This window comes from Trachurus trachurus (assembly GCF_905171665.1).
Source record: "Trachurus trachurus genome assembly, chromosome: 17".
Classification (NCBI taxonomy): domain Eukaryota; kingdom Metazoa; phylum Chordata; class Actinopteri; order Carangiformes; family Carangidae; genus Trachurus; species Trachurus trachurus.
The window spans coordinates 14,014,254-14,031,243 of NC_139900.1; the positions used below are offsets into that span (position 1 = coordinate 14,014,254).

Genomic DNA, 16,990 nt, shown 5'->3' on the forward strand with positions numbered 1-16,990 from the left:
CAGCTTCATGTTTCAAGTGGCACCAGATGGCAAGCCCTTCACAAGGAGAGGAATTCTTTCTGTTGTCAACAGTCTGTACGATCCCCTTGGGTTTGTTGCCCCTGTGGTGATTCAGGGGAAATCATTATACAGGGAACTTACCTTGGAGCAGCAAGCATGGGACGAACCTCTACCGGCAGACAGGGAAGTGCAGTGGAGGAAGTGGACTGACTCACTCAGCGAACTTGAACATCTCCAGATACTCAGAAGCTATGTTCCAGTGTCATTGTCTTGCACTCAGAGGAGGGAGATATGTATCTTTTCAGATGCATCTACTATGGCTATAGCAGCGGTCGCATACCTCAGGGTCATAGACACTGATGGCCAGTGCCATGTCGGCTTCATAATGGGCAAGGCTAAGCTACACCAACTTCTGCTCATACAGTTCCACGCTTGGAACTATGTGCAGCTGTCTTAGCTGTCGAACTGGCTGAACTGATTACAGAGGAGAGCGACATGGATCTACACAAAGTCACATTCTACACAGATAGTAGAATCGTCCTGGGATACATTCACAACATCACTCGCCGATTCTATGTGTATGTGGCGAATAGAGTGACCAGGATAAGAAAGTCTTCAACACCAGACCAGTGGCATCATGTCAGTACTGATCAAAATCCAGCAGATCAAGGAACAAGGTGCATTCCGGCAGCTCACCTACAGCACAGCGTTTGGCTCTCAGGCCCTGACTTTCTAAAACAGGCTGATTTGGAGGTGTGCGAGCCAACGGAATCCTTTGACCTCGTGGAGCCATCGTTGGATACAGAGATTCGCCCTCAGGTCATATCTCTTGTCACCAATGTTGCAGAACGGATGTTGGGGTCACATAGTTTGAACGTTTCTCAAGTTGGAAATCCCTTCTAAGAGCAATGAAAATGCTCATCCACATTGCAAAGTCATTCTCTAAGACTTCTCACACAGGAAAGTGCGCAGGCTGGCACTGCTGCAACAGTCTGCACTCCACAGACCTCTCACAGGCAAAAACAGTGATCATTCAGTGTGTACAGCGCGAAGTCTATAAAGCAGAGTTTGAAAGTCTCTCAAAGGAGAAAGAGGTTCATTCACAAAGTCCTCTTAACAAACTCGACCCCTTTATTGACCAGGAGGGGTTGCTGAGAGTCGGAGGTCGGTTGCAGTCAGCTGATCTTTCAGAAGCAGAGAAACATCCCCTGATAATCCCAGCGGGTCACCAAGCTGCTGTACTGCTAGTCAGGCATTACCATGACCAGGTAGCTCACCAAGGCCGTCAGTTCACCGAAGGGGCCCTACGCACGGCAGGACTGTGGATTGTTGGAGCTAAGAGGCTCATTGCCAGTGTGGTGCATAAGTGTGTCACCTGTAGGAAGCTGAGAGGACGCATGGAGGTACAAAAAATGGCTAACTTGCCTGCAGACAGAGTTGTCGTAGACCCACCTTTCACACACGTTGGCCTGGATGTTTTTGGGCCGTGGAACATCACATTCCGTCGCACAAGAGGCCACAGCCCTGAAAGTAAAAGATGGGCCGTAATGTTTACTTGCCTGAGCACCAGAGCAGTGCATCTGGAAGTTGTGGAGTCAATGTCGACCTCCAGCTCTATCAATGCCTTGCGTCGGTTCTTGTCAATCAGAGGACCAGTGAAACACCTCCGGTCAGACCAAGGCACAAATTTCGTTGGGGCCTGCAAGGAGCTAAAGATTAACGTCAATGACCCAGAGGTCAAAGAGTACTTTCAGGATCAAGGCTGTACATGGACGTTCAACACACCGCATTCATCTCACATGGGCGGTGTGTGGGAACGTATGATTGGGGTTGCGCGACGCATACTTGATGGTCTGCTGTTGAAATCCTCAACTACTCGCCTCACACATGAGGTGTTGACCACTCTAATGGCTGAAGTCATGGCTATAATGAATGCCAGACCATTGGTTCCTGTCTCGACCGACCCTGAAACACCTGAAGTTCTCTCACCTGCAATGCTTCTGACCCAGAAGGCCAGAGTTGTGTCAGTGCCACCTGGAGACTTTGAACTCAAAGACCTCTATAAAAGTCAGTGGAGACAGGTTCAAGGTCTTGCAGATTGTTTCTGGAAAAAATGGAAGCAAGAGTACCTTGCAACATTGCAAACCAGAAGAAAATGGCAGGGCGAGAAGCGAAATGTACAGGAAGGCGATGTTGTCTTGCTTAAAGATGGTCAAGTCAAACGCAACGAGTGGCCCATTGGGCTTATAGTGAAAACTCTACCAAGTGCTGACAACCGAGTACGGAAAGTTGGAAGTCAAGATCAGGAAGCAAGGAGTTGCTAAAACATATCTCAGGCCTGTTACGGAGGTGATTGTACTCCTACCTGAAAATGGACAGAATAACTAATTTATAGTGGTATATTTGTAAATATACCAGGCGGGGAGTGTGCTGAGCCCCTGACCTTGTGGCCACCTAGTGGTGACTTTTGGTATTAGTCATTTCCTTAAGTTTCTTTTTTCTCTTCTCCATGTGCTACAGTCAAAAGCTAGCAGCTAGCAGCTAGTAGCCTAGCAGCCTGCAGTGAGCAGTGTTTTCCTTTACGTTCAGCCTTGGAGTAGATTTGTCCGTAAGTATTGTTTGTAAAAAAGTGATTCTGCACATGTTTACAGTGTCAGTATTTTATGTATATTTATGTATTGCATGTAAGTAAATTCGGTAACACTACATAATACAGCCCGCGACTTAGAGCGTACCTACCGCCCTCTTTCCGCATAGGTTGCCCCTTATTTTACACAAGTACTGAGTAACTGCGGCTCACTTCCCCCCTTGTTTCCCCCGTGCATTTACAGTGTAACTAGGCTGCGTCTTAGCGCGTAACTCCGGTTAACTTACATCCTGCTTTACACCAACTTCCACACAAGTAAAGAGTAACTCTCGCTCACTTCCCTCACGGTTTTACAGTATAACTAGGCTGCGTCTTAGCACGTAACTCCTGTCCTACTTTACACCAAATTACACAGTAACTCTCGCTCACCCCACCACTATTTCCCTGCATTTTACAGTATAACTAGGCTGTGTCTTAGAGCGTAACTCCCGTACAATTACGTGCTACTTTGCCCGGACTTACAGTGTAACTCCTGGTCATTTCCCACCAATGATTTTAACCAATATTAGAAATTAAAAAGTCTACTACAATATGAGCACAATTGTTACAATCCATTTTTTTTTATTGTCAGCAGGAAAATGTCACCTCTATTCCAGAGATTTATTATTAATTAATTAATTGTATGGTTTGGAATACTGAGAAATTGGTATAGAGCATGGAAATTGGTCAATAACAGGCTGGCTGGTAGCAAACTTACCTCTCTAAAATGCACATCTATGAAAGTCTAGTTCTGTCATCCAAGGGCAAAACACAAACTATACAGTAATACATCCACAATAATGAATCATTCAGAGATAGAAAATGTTTTTATTATTTATTAAACAGAAAACACATGACACATCCACATCCATGATCATTCATAAACTTTAATGCAAGTAGATCTTAATTTCCCTGTAAATGAGCACTGTTATTCCCTCCTTAGTGTGCAAATACACTCTAGTTGTCCTGGAGTTACCCAGTAAATACAAGATAGTGGGCTGTATTATAAAGTATTCTTTGTTATTCCCTCCTTAGTGTGCAAATACACTGTAATTGTCCTGCAACTACACTCTAGTTGTCCTGGAGTTACCCAGTAACTAAAGATAGCGGGCTGTATTATAAAGTATTCTTTGTTATTCCCTCCTTAGTGTGCAAATACACTGTAAGGCCCAATCCCATTTCACCCCTTGGCCCTACCACTTACCCCTACCCCTCCGTTTTGCGCGTTCACGTGTAGGGGTAGGGGTGTCCCAATCCCCGTTAGGACAGAGGGGTAGGGGGAAGGGGTAGGGCTACATAGCCCTCCAAACGGAGATTTTTCAGAGGCACACTCCAAACGGAGGGGTATGAAAAGTTTCCCAGAATGCATCTTGCGGCAGCCGGCAGCGGTGGCTGTAAAACGAAAAGCTGTTTTATTTCTCACTGTAGCGCGGTTATTACGTCACTTTATTAAGTTTTAATATTTTTTCTTGCGAGAAAGTAACTATTTAGGTCCCAAATGTGCAGTTAGTTTATCCAAATGACGGCGGGTTAGAAGTTTGCTCCGACGATTTTTCGGAGGAGTGAAGCTCCAGGAGGAGCGGCTCCTCACAGAGACAGCAGCCGGTCTGCAGCGCTGCTCCGCCGGCCAAATTACGTCCTTGTCCCGGTCCCGCCGGGAGAGAAGGCGGTCGTTAATTAACTTATCCGCGGGTTTTTAGAGGTTTACCACCAGCATGTTAAATTCTTTTTAGCATTTAAATGTTGGTCTCATTGATGAAATCTGACAATTGTGGCAGTAGCATTAGTTTATTTGGATGAAAAGTTATGCTTCATGTACCAGACAGAGGAGCAGGCAGCGCTGCCTCTGGGCTCTGTGTACAGAAATCACCACATTTACATCAGTAAATAAATGTTTTACAATAAACCGATCAGTCTGCATTAAGTTTTATCTTATTTTATTAAGTTACTTATATGGAACACGCTATTTGATTTCTGGCAAAAGCTCGCCGCATCAGCTTACGTAAAAGCCAGTGAGACTACGTGATGACGTATGTGACTGTTGAAGGGGTGTCCCAATTCGGAGGGGTTGACTTTCTACCCCTACCCCTTGTAGCTCCGTTTCAAGGGGCGAGGGGCAAGGGGTAGGGGAAGGGGTAGGGGTAAAAAAGAGAAATGGGATTGGGCCTAATTGTCCTGCAACTACACTCTAGTTGTCCTGGAGTTAACCCAGTAACTAAAGATAGCGGGCTGTATTATAAAGTATTCTTTGTTATTCCCTCCTTAGTGTGCAAATACACTCTAGTTGTCCTGCAACTACACTCTAGTTGTCCCGTAGTTACCCAGTAACTACAAGATAGCGGGCTGTATTATAAAGTATTCTTTGTTATTCCCTCCTTAGTGTGCAAATACACTGTAATTGTCTTGCAACTACACTCTAGTTGTCCTGGAGTTACCCAGTAACTAAAGATAGCGGGCTGTATTATAAAGTATTCTTTGTTATTCCCTCCTTAGTGTGCAAATACACTGTAATTGTCCTGCAACTACACTCTAGTTGTCCTGGAGTTACCCAGTACCTTCTACTACAGCTGTAACTACTGTCTAAGTAGAACCAGTAAATTAGAACACAGTTTGTTTCACGAGATAACATCATCTGAAAGTACAGTAATACAAAGACAAAACTAACTGAAGTGTCCCCGACCCTGACATCATAAAATAACAGATTTCTACTGGCTTTTGTTATTTACATTAAAGTTAAGTTGTGTTCCTTCTGTTATAAACTGTTTAATTTAGTTTTGATCCATCTGTCTGGTCCTTCTAAGTCTAAAATGGTCAGTCAAGTCAGTTTCATCTGACAAAATGTACTTTCTAAGTTAGAAGAGTCAAGTTGAAAAGATCGTTGTGATACTACTATCACACCGGAGTGTGACACTCAGTAATGGAGAATGGATGGGCTCCTCCATAAAAGGTGATCTTGATCTTGATCCAGCTCCTTGGGCCAAAGCAGAGATCAGGGTCATGGGTGGCGTGCCATCTCCCTCGTCAGGCACCATTTTCATGGCATCTCAAAAACCTCACCTGTGTAGAAACATAATTATATATTGTATCATCAACTTCATCACATAAAATGCATCACTGTAAAACAAAGTGAGAAAATTAATAACTTTGAACGGTACAGTTTTTCTCATCATGGAATACTTAATCCCGGTTTTACCTTTCACATCATGAATCATTAGCCTTTTAAACCATAACTTGTGATTTTTAAGCATATTAATCAATTACAAATTATACATATTTTTTTCTTTAACTATTGAGTAATTATTTTAACCATTTAAAAATCTTAAATTTTACAAAATCAATGCTATTACCATACTGTTTCACAACTGTAGGCTGCACCAGTACATTAACTGTTAATGTTACTCTTGACTGTATTCATCATAACATTCATGACCAACAGTAATGTTAGCTAATGGAGCTAATGTGTACAGTACTAACACAAATACAACCTCAAAGCAAAACCGCAGCACTTACAGTTCCCGGTTGCCTGGTGCAGGGGAAAACACACACTATTATCTTTAGCACAAGCTAACATTGCTAGCTGCGTTAGCATAGCTACTTAACTCACCAAGAGGTTGATAACACGGTGAAACTACCGTCGCACAGGTCCTGGGTTCATCCCTCACGTCTCCCGGGGTGTTTGCTCTGTGTTTATATCAACATATCACATCGTAGACATTGCATAATTTCCCTCATTTCTCCACTTCGTCTCCTCCTGTCGTCCCTGCGGCTGTGTCAACAAGCTCCGTCCTCGCTGTGAGGTGGGATTTTCTACCTTCTCAACAGGCAACCAATGACAAGTGAGCAGCTTCTGGTCTGACCAATGACAGATGGTCAAAGGTGAGTGACTGTGATTGACAACTTATGTGATCAATGATGAGCAGCGTAGTTAGACAGGTTAGAATCAAATAGGATGAAATAAGGTGTCAATCACAGTCACTCACCTTTGACCATCTGTCATTGGTCAGACCAGAAGCTGCTCACTTGTCATTGGTTGCCTGTTGAGAAGGTAGAAAGTCCCACCTCACAGCGAGGACGGAGCTTGTTGACACAGCCGCAGGGACGACAGGAGGAGACGAAGTGGAGAAATGAGGGAAATCATGCAATGTCTAAGATGTGATATGTTGATATAAACACAGAGCAAACACCCCGGGAGACGTGAGGGATGAACCCAGGACCTGTGCGACGGTAGTTTCACCGTGTTATCAACCTCTTGGTGAGTTAAGTAGCTATGCTAACGCAGCTAGCAATGTTAGCTTGTGCTAAAGATAATAGTGTGTGTTTTGCCCTGCACCAGGCAACCGGGAACTGTAAGTGCTGCGGTTTTGCTTTGAGGTTGTATTTGTGTTAGTACTGTACACATTAGCTCCATTAGCTAACGTTACTGTTGGTCATGAATGTTATGATGAATACAGTCAAGAGTAACATTAACAGTTAATGTACTGGTGCAGCCTACAGTTGTGAAACAGTATGGTAATAGCATTGATTTTGTAAAATTTAAGATTTTTAAATGGTTAAAATAATTACTCAATAGTTAAAGAAAAAATATGTATAATTTGTAATTGATTAATATGCTTAAAAATCACAAGTTATGGTTTAAAAGGCTAATGATTCATGATGTGAAAGGTAAAACCGGGATTAAGTATTCCATGATGAGAAAAACTGTACCGTTCAAAGTTATTAATTTTCTCACTTTGTTTTACAGTGATGCATTTTATGTGATGAAGTTGATGATACAATATATAATTATGTTTCTACACAGGTGAGGTTTTTGAGATGCCATGAAAATGGTGCCTGACGAGGGAGATGGCACGCCACCCATGACCCTGATCTCTGCCTTGACCCAAGGAGCTGGATCAAGATCAAGATCACCTTTTATGGAGGAGCCCATCCATTCTCCATTACTGAGTGTCACACTCCAGTGTGATAGTAGTATCACAACGATCTTTTCAACTTGACTCTTCTAACTTAGAAAGTACATTTTGTCAGATGAAACTGACTTGACTGACTATTTTAGACTTAGAAGGACCAGACAGATGGATCAAAACTAAATTAAACAGTTTATAACAGAAGGAACAAAACTCAACTTTAATGTAAATAACAAAAGCCAGTAGAAATATGTTATTTTATGATGTCAGGGTCGGGGACACTTCAGTTAGTTTTGTCTTTGTATTACTGTACTTTCAGATGATGTTATCTCGTGAAACAAACGGTGTTCTAACTTACTGGTTCTACTTAGACAGTAGTTACAGCTGTAGTAGAAGGTACTGGGTAACTCCAGGACAACTAGAGTGTAGTTGCAGGACAATTACAGTGTATTTGCACACTAAGGAGGGAATAACAAAGAATACTTTATAACACAGCCCGCTACCTTGTATTTACTGGGTAACTCCAGGACAACTAGAGTGTAGTTGCAGGACAGTTACAGTGTATTTGCACACTAAGGAGGGAATAACAAAGAATACTTTATAATACAGCCCGCTACCTTGTATTTACTGGGTAACTCCAGGACAACTAGAGTGTAGTTGCAGGACAGTTACAGTGTATTTGCACACTAAGGAGGGAATAACAAAGAATACTTTATAATACAGCCCGCTATCTTGTAGTTACTGGGTAACTCCAGGACAACTACAGTGTATTTGCACACTAAGGACAGGATAACAGTGCTCATTTACAGGGAAATTAAGATCTACTTGCATTAAAGTTTATGAATGATCATGGATGTGGATGTGTCATGTGTTTTCTGTTTAATAAAGAATAAATAATAAAAACATTTTCTATCTCTGAATGATTCATTATTGTGGATGTATTAGGCTACTGTATAGTTTGTGTTTTGCCCTTGGATGACAGAACTAGACTTTCATAGATGTGCATTTTAGAGAGGTAAGTTTGCTACCAGCCAGCCTGTTATTGACCAATTTCCATGCTCTATACCAATTTCTCAGTATTCCAAACCATACAATTAATTAATTAATAATAAATCTCTGGAATAGAGGTGACATTTTCCTGCTGACAACAAAAAAATGGATTGTAACTATTGTGCTCATATTATTTAATTTCTAATATTGGTTAAAATCATTGGTGGGAAATGACCAGGAGTTACACTGTAAGTCCGGGCAAAGTAGCACGTAATTGTACGGGAGTTACGCTCTAAGACACAGCCTAGTTATACTGTAAAATGCAGGGAAATAGTGGCGGGGTGAGCGAGAGTTACTGTGTAATTTGGTGTAAAGTAGGACAGGAGTTACGTGCTAAGACGCAGCCTAGTTATACTGTAAAACCGTGAGGGAAGTGAGCGAGAGTTACTCTGTACTTGTGTGGAAGTTGGTGTAAAGCAGGATGTAAGTTAACCGGAGTTACGCGCTAAGACGCAGCCTAGTTACACTGTAAATGCACGGGGGAAACAAGGGGGGAAGTGAGCCGCAGTTACTCAGTACTTGTGTAAAATAAGGGGCAACCTATGCGGAAAGAGGGCGGTAGGTACGCTCTAATTCGCGGGCTGTATTATGTAGTGTTACCGTAAATTCTGTTCTGTACTGTTCAGTTTTACAGAAACGGCATCAGTAAAAAACCATACAACTGAAGACGGTTTGGCTGAGTTTTTGTACGCTATCTGTCTAGCCTTGTACAGATACACAAGAGTGAGGACAGAATACTATTTTTAAATGAGTTTACTGATGGAGCCTGTACTACGTCCTCAGGAAGCTCGTTCCAGACTCTTACAGCTCTGAGTGCAAAAAAATATTTTACGACACCTTTTTTGTAGGAGTTTTAAGGAGTTCCCTCTTAGCTCATAACTATTATTCCAGAAACTAACAACCGGCTCCACTGTGGGATCATATATTTTATGTACAAGTTTATACACCTCAATCATGTCACCTCTATACCTCCTATAGACAAGAGTTGGCAGTTTTAAGTGCCTTAATCTTTCTTCATATGACATCACATTCAGACCTGGGATTAATTTGGTTACTCGTCTCTGAACTGCTTCAATTTTTTCAATATATTTTACTTTATAGGGACACCAGACAGAGCTAGCAAATTCAAGATGAGATCTCACCAGAGCTTTATACAATGGTAAAACAATTTCCTTACTTAAGTTTGTGAAGGTCCGTTTTATTATGGCCACCCTCGAGTTTGCTATTTTTATTTTATCACAAATGTGTTTTTGAAATTCTAGTGAGCCATCAACCACCACACCTATATCTTTTTCCTCCTCAACTTTATGGACGAGCACATCTCCAACCCGGTAATTAACACAGTTGTTATGCCCTCCTCCAAGTTGCAAATATTTACATTTCTCTGGATTTAATTTCAGTAACCAGGTATCACACCAGTTACTCACGCTATTAAGATCTGCTTGAAGTTGGGCTGTGTCTGTGTCCCCTGTAATTGTTCTAAATATTTTAGTATCGTCCGCAAAAAGGTATAGATCAGAATCAGATTGTATCACACTTGGCAAATCATTTATATACAGGACAAAAAGAACAGGTCCCAGTACTGAGCCCTGTGGGACTCCTGATACCACAGGTTTCCAACTAGACATAACTCCATTTACCCTCACCTGCTGTGTCCTATTATACAAAAAGTCCTCTATCCATTTTATAACTCTCTCATCTAAACCATAAGATCTTATCTTTGTAAGTAATCTTTTATGTGGGACTTTATCAAAGGCTTTTTGAAAGTCCATATATATACAGTCCACTGCCCGCCCCTTATCCAAAGCTGCTGTCCATTTATCCAATACTGTAAGAAGCTGAAGTGTTGTTGATCTTCCGGATATAAATCCGTACTGCTTCTTACTAAAAAGCTTGTTGGTCTTCATGTGATCTACAACATAATTTCTAACTAATTCTCCATTGTCTTACAAATTACTGATGTCAGACTAACTGGTCTATAGTTTTCTGCCCTTGATTTGTCTCCTTTCTTAAAAATAGCACTAATTTGGGCCTCTTTCTATTCACAAGGTAAAGTTGACTCTTCAAATGATCTATTAAATAACATTGTTATGGGTTCAGCAATTACACTCGCCAACTCCTTTAGAATCCTAGGATGTATCCCATCTGGCCCTGGTGACTTATTGATGTCAATATCCCGTAAAAGCTTATGTACATCCTCACTCGCAATTGTAAAGTGTTTCGTTTGGACATTCATTTTTGGAAGTTCAGGCATGTGCCCATCAGGTTCAGTCACAAATACACTACTAAAATAATCAGACAAAATGTCTGCTTTTTGTTTGTCATCACCTGTTTTCAAAGAGTCAGTATCATCTTGATTACAATAAAGATCACCTATTTTTGTTTTAATCTTTGTCCTCTTATTTATGTAATTCCAAATAACCTTTGGCTTATGCTTAGCTTGCTTTACCAGATCTTCTTCATACACTTTCCTTAAGTATCTTGTTCTCATTCTCACAAAGTTACTGACTCTACGATATGCCCTCTGTACCTCTGGATCCTTACTTTTCATCGCCTTTCTCGCAAGAGTATTTTTTTCTTCAATTTTCTTTTTTGTAATACTATCCAAAGGATATTTATATTTCTTAGTCTGTGACCTTTTTTTCCTGGTTGGCACATACCTGTCCTCCATTTCCATCAACTTTTCTTTTATTACTCTCCATGAATTTTCAACATCACAACTAGATAGATATTGTGCCCAGTCAAAACCCTCCAGTCCCTTACATGCTTCTTCATAATTGCCATTATCATAATTTTTTCTCACACCATTATTACTCACAACTTTAGTATAGCAAATAAGTTTAAACAGTAAAACACAATGATCACTTTTCCCTAGAGGGCCCAAATACTGAATTTCCTCAATAAGCCGTTTTCCCGCTAACAATCGGCATTTGGCCCCTTTCCCATTGACCAAAATGAGCCGAGTCTGACCCCCCGCTGAGGGATCAGACAGAGCATAAACCAGTAGCCCCGCTCTCATCCGCGGTGCAAGAGACACACACACAGTCATGCCACAGCCGCCCGCCGCGGAGTGTCCGTCCGCCGAGGCAGACTCTCTGGCTGGCTGACCTGGAGCACCAGGACCGCGGAGGACAGAGAGTCTGCTGCGGCCGGATGACGGACGTCCGCGGCACAACACGTCAGTTAAACACACTGTCGCTTCTTTTCTTTTTTTCTATCATTTTTGGTCAGTGTTCTCTGATGTTTTGATCCCAGTCTCGGATGAGAGCAGAGCGGAGCAGAACTTTGTTTTGGTACGTGATATGAGACGCGACCGGCGCGATGACGTAGCGTCACGTAACGTTCAGTGTCATCACGTAAATTAGCGGGTTGACGCGGGTCTGGCGTTCCCACTGCAAGCCGTTCGGAGCCGAGCCGATTAAAGGCGATTTTAACCCGCGTCGCTTGCCGAGTCGTTTGACGTCGACGCGGCTCGGTGCGCCTTTCCCACTGCCACCAAAAGCCGATTGTTAGCGGGTTTAAACGGGTTTTTTGGCCAGTGGGAAAGGGGTAATATTCTCCTCATTTGTTATAATTAAATCCAACACATGTGGTTTGTCATCACCCCGCCACCTTGTAGGTTCTTGTAGGCCTACATGCTGAAACAAAAATACATTTTGCATACATTCCAAAAACCTACTATCCAGTGATGTGAGATTATCCCCTTTTGCATCAACTAATTTCCAGTCTATTTTTGGTAAATTAAAATCCCCCATCATTAGCTTATGCTGATACTTTTTAATTGACACTTCTTCCATTAAGGCCAAAAATTATCATTATTCGTCCCAGTGCCACTATCAGATCTATAAATTAAGCCCACAAGCAAAAACTCATGATTCCTACATTTAATCTCCACAAAAATATTCTCTTGAAACTCAGTCGCCATTATCACTTCTTTAACTTCAAGTGATTTATGAATGTAAAGCAATAAACCTCTACCTATATCATTGTCAATGTTCTTAGAAAATAAATTATAACAGTCAATATCATCCAAATAAAATTCTGATGGGCTTAATTTCTGCTTCTTATTTTTTGATTTGACTTCAGTAACTCCTATAATATGAATGACTGGAAGTGCCTTCAAACGGGCATTTAATTCATGTATTTTATTGTGAAGTTGATCTGCATTTGTGTATAGCGACCTGATACCTTGTAGTGGTGGAAGTTCATGTTGTGGCTGGTCGGAGACAGATTTAATGGTATTCTGAAGTCACTCAGTCTTATGTATCCTCACCACTCTCCTCGCCCAGGGGGGGCCCCGAACCTTGAATACGTATTCCCCGGAGGATTTCCGCTGCTTCTCTTTCGCCTCTTCGTACAGCTCCTTCTCCTTCTCTCTCTCAGTCTCTCTCTCTCAGTCCTTGATGCTGGAGAACATTTCATTGTCTTGAGTGATCTTTTTGTTTCCAGCTGAGATGATTAATTTTCAAAAAACTACAGTATAAAAACCCCATAGCTTAGACCTCTATTTCTATTTCACTAAAGAACTGACATAATAAAGAGGTATATCATATAATAGAAACACTGTCAGTAATGACTTAAACAACAATATAAACTTAAATCTTTATAAACCCCATACCTCTATTTTTAATGATTCATGAAAAGGCACTTGTCTCATGTTATACAATTTTTATGGGATATACAGAAATAATGTCATCAGAGAATCACATGAATATAAAGCAGGTTACTAGGAAGTAACTAGAACAAACAACAGATAAAGAACATTTTATTTTATATTGTTAGTAAGAAATGTGACAACTCTTCCCACAATAATAGAGAGTCGTTGATGTTGCACTTTCTGTGGGACTGGAATAAAGTATTGACCTTCATTGAAGCTATACAGTAGCACATTTGCACACTATATAAAGACTTGTCATCCTCAATGCAGTGATGGATTAGAGCTTGTATAATAAACAGAGCAACATTGTTGAAGAGACGATGTTGCTGCAGGTTTTCATGTCTGTCTTCACTGCTCTGGTCTGACTTCTTCGTGTTCCTCTCATCACTGACAGAAAGAGAGAGCGTAAAGTCAGAGGTGGAGACCAGGAATACATATTTCAATATAAATTTGATGGATCAAACATGTTTGAAGTCATTCAATCAGTCTAACGCCAAAATATAAAGCACATTTATCAATGAGTTGTTTTTATCTTTTTTTCTTGGAGCACACACTAACTCCTCCTCTTCCACCACCACCGATATGACACGCCTCTCCTGCTGAATAGTTTTGTTGTTTTTACACACAGTAATTTATTGCAGATTTTCTATTCAGGTTACCTTTTACCTTCACCACTCTATACAAAATGGAATTTCTGTGAAAGAAGAAACAAATGATTAGTGATTGATATCAGTGTGTGATCAACACAAAACAAGCTGATTAGTATCAACATGTGTGCATTTATTTTTCTGCAAATGATAAATCATCAGAAGTCAAATGTGTTGTTACCCACTTGAATATTCTGCTGTAACCCAAACACAGACTGGAGGGAAGAGTGTTGGTGGAGGTTTATTGTCTCTCTTTTGTCTGGTATGCCAAATGATTCTCTGAACCTAGACAATATACAGGATAAATATACATTGGATTCCCATCATTCTGCACAGAAAACACTTCATTACTCACATTATTCTCACTTAGACAAACAGAAACACTTGGCTTTTAAGCTCTCACTATAACTGCATGGATCTTCTTACCAGATCAAGAGATGGTTGTTCTCTTTGTTGTTGATTATGAGTCACCAGAGCGGCTGCAGTGAAGACGGTGAAGAGCAGGAAAACCTGCAGACACAACAGGACCAGCAGCAAACCTTTGGCCATGGCTGATGAACTGGAGACTTTGATCCAGGTGTGAAACACACACACAGCTTTATACTCACTAACAAACAACGAACACCTCCACGTGGACAAAGAGGAGGGAATAAGAGGGTGACCCACAATAACCCATCCGCACACACTTGCACAACCCTTTAACGGTTTCTGTATCCTGGGGGATACAGACATTTGGCAGGCTGTGGGGGGGAGGGGCATTAAGTATCTGAACTTAATATCATGAGAAAGTCTTAAGGGGGGATGGGTCAAGTACCCAGGTCATGTGACTCAAAACTAAATTGATACTTTTATGTCAAACTCCAAAATGGTCACCTACGTGGACAGAGACACTCGACATAAGTTAAGTGTTTTTGTTTTCGTGTTCTTGTTAATTACATGATGGGGGGATTTGTTTTTGAAATTATAATAATAATGATAATAATAATTTTATGTATTCTTGTTGAAAAATAATGAATAACATTAACACAACTTTGATAAACAGGCATTGAATGTCTGTATCCTGGGGGATACGTTGTCCAGATAGGGGTATGTAAACAGGCATAATCACTCTCAGATATACTTATGTTTGGGATAATCTACAACTCTACAGATAATCAATAATATAAAGGTGTTAAAAGTTTAACATGCAGTATTACTAGAATACCACCATCTATTGATCAATACAGGCAACAAATAATTAGAAGAGGGAGCGAACGACAGTAAAAGAGGGAGGATGTTCAGGTAATAATTAGAGTAGTATAGTGAATTCTTATGTAAAAGATCCAGTGATAGATACAGCATCTGTCTGCAACAAAACATGATGTGTTGTGGGGCGGTGTTTAGCTCAGTGTTGAGGCTATATAGTCCTAATTGCAGGCGACCCCGGTTTGAATCCCGCGCCAAGTGGTCCTATCCTCCACATACACACTTGCACACACACAGAGCTACAGAGAGTGGCTAATTAATTGCTTATAATATGTTTTAAAAGTTCATAAATGAAATATTTGATAAACTGGTAAATGGCAAATGTATACCCTAAACGGGCAATGTATCTTGGGAGATACAAACTCTAAAATGAAAAATAAAGGTCATATTTTGAAAAAAATCATAAAATTGTGTTATTCTACCCTAGAGACATTATAAAATAACAATTTTTTATTTTTCCAAAATTTGTATATAAGTTTGCCCATTTAAGGGTTAACAATAATTTAAAATATGAGTTTAATTTCATCGTGTCTCTGACTCCCAGTAAAGTATTTAGCTGCATCCTCTAAAGTGGAAACATGACAGAAACTTGTTAGATGTTCACTTATTCTCACTCACCCCCTTGTAAAGGCAAAGAATGGGGTTAGTGACACTTGGGGGGTAGAGTCCATATTTTGTAATTTCAGGGCATCCACATTAAAAAAAAAAACAAGGCTGTAGTGCACCTTTGTGTATCTGAATAGTCATTCATTGACTAGTCTGATCATAACCTTTAAACATGAGGGGTGAAGGAAGACCTGGTTTTAAATGGCTGTAAGCCTAAAATACACAACATCCTTTATTCTCATGGGCGCCAGTAAAAATAAGATCGAGGTGAGTCACTCATGAAAAGGGGCAAAGTTGATTTCATTTGTTAAGGAGATTGAGGTCGTTCAACATCTGCCAACCCTTACGGCACAGTGTTTACCACTCAGTGATGGCCAGTGCTCAGTTCTTTGCTGTGGCGTGTTGGGGAGAGGGGATACCGATGAGCAGACAGGAACAGAGTGAATAAAACCACTAAAGATGAGGGCACAGCAGGACGTCTTTTCTCTTTAATTTACAGGCTGCTAATGTCAAGAAATAGCCAAGAAATAACAAATAAATAACAAATGCTGGTCAATTTCATAGTAATGTCATGTTTTTCATAAAGGCAAAAGATTACACATGCTTTTCATGTATGTATTTATGTCCACCAAGTGCTTGCAAGTAACCGTTATTTCTGGGCTATTTCTACACAATCAATCGTTATTTCTCGGATACATATATTTCTCGACATTACTATGAAATTGGCCATTACTTCTAGGCTATTTCTTGACATTATGATGTAATTAGCGGGCTGAAAATTAAAGGGTTACCAAACTTTTTAATTGGCACTAGTGACCCTTTAAGTGACAGTACTGTATTAATTTTCTGGTTATAAACTTTATTTATTTATTTATTTATTTATTTATTTCTGTATGTATGTATGTATGTATGTATGTATGTATGTATGTATGTATGTATGTATGTATGTATGTATGTATGTATGTATGTATGTATGTATGTATGTATGTATGTATCTGTGTTCAATAATGATTGCTGAAACAAAGTAATTTGCTGTAAAGGATTAAAAAGTACTCACTCACTCAAATGATGAAATGTGAAGTTTCAACTGCAGCCTTAATTGAAAATACAAATCACTTTACTTTGTTTTTTAACAGTAATGCTTATTTTCAACATTTAGATGAGGAAAAATAAAACAAAATATATGAAATAGATCAGCAGCTTTAACTTCACTGCAGGAAATTCATGGAAGAATAGAAATCACAATGCTCTGTGG

The 16,990-nt window shown here is 40.4% G+C and overlaps 1 protein-coding gene across 3 annotated transcripts in view; it reads right to left on the bottom strand.

Moving 5' to 3' along the window:
* Nucleotides 1–16,990, bottom strand: part of LOC311000381 (uncharacterized protein) — a 52,380-nt gene that overhangs the window by 11,341 nt on the left and 24,049 nt on the right. The window contains exons 1-4 of one of the 3 annotated variants that reach the window (XR_014596085.1): nucleotides 14,311–14,696; nucleotides 14,070–14,169; nucleotides 13,897–13,931; nucleotides 13,188–13,624 (exon numbers count right to left, since the gene is read on the bottom strand). The exons of 1 other annotated variant lie outside the window; for it this stretch is intronic. The gene's annotated coding sequence lies outside the window, so the exon portion shown is untranslated. Of the gene's footprint in view, nucleotides 1–13,187; nucleotides 13,625–13,896; nucleotides 13,932–14,069; nucleotides 14,170–14,310; nucleotides 14,726–16,990 lie in introns of those variants that run through there. One more of the 3 variants, XR_014596084.1, reaches the window with a different exon arrangement.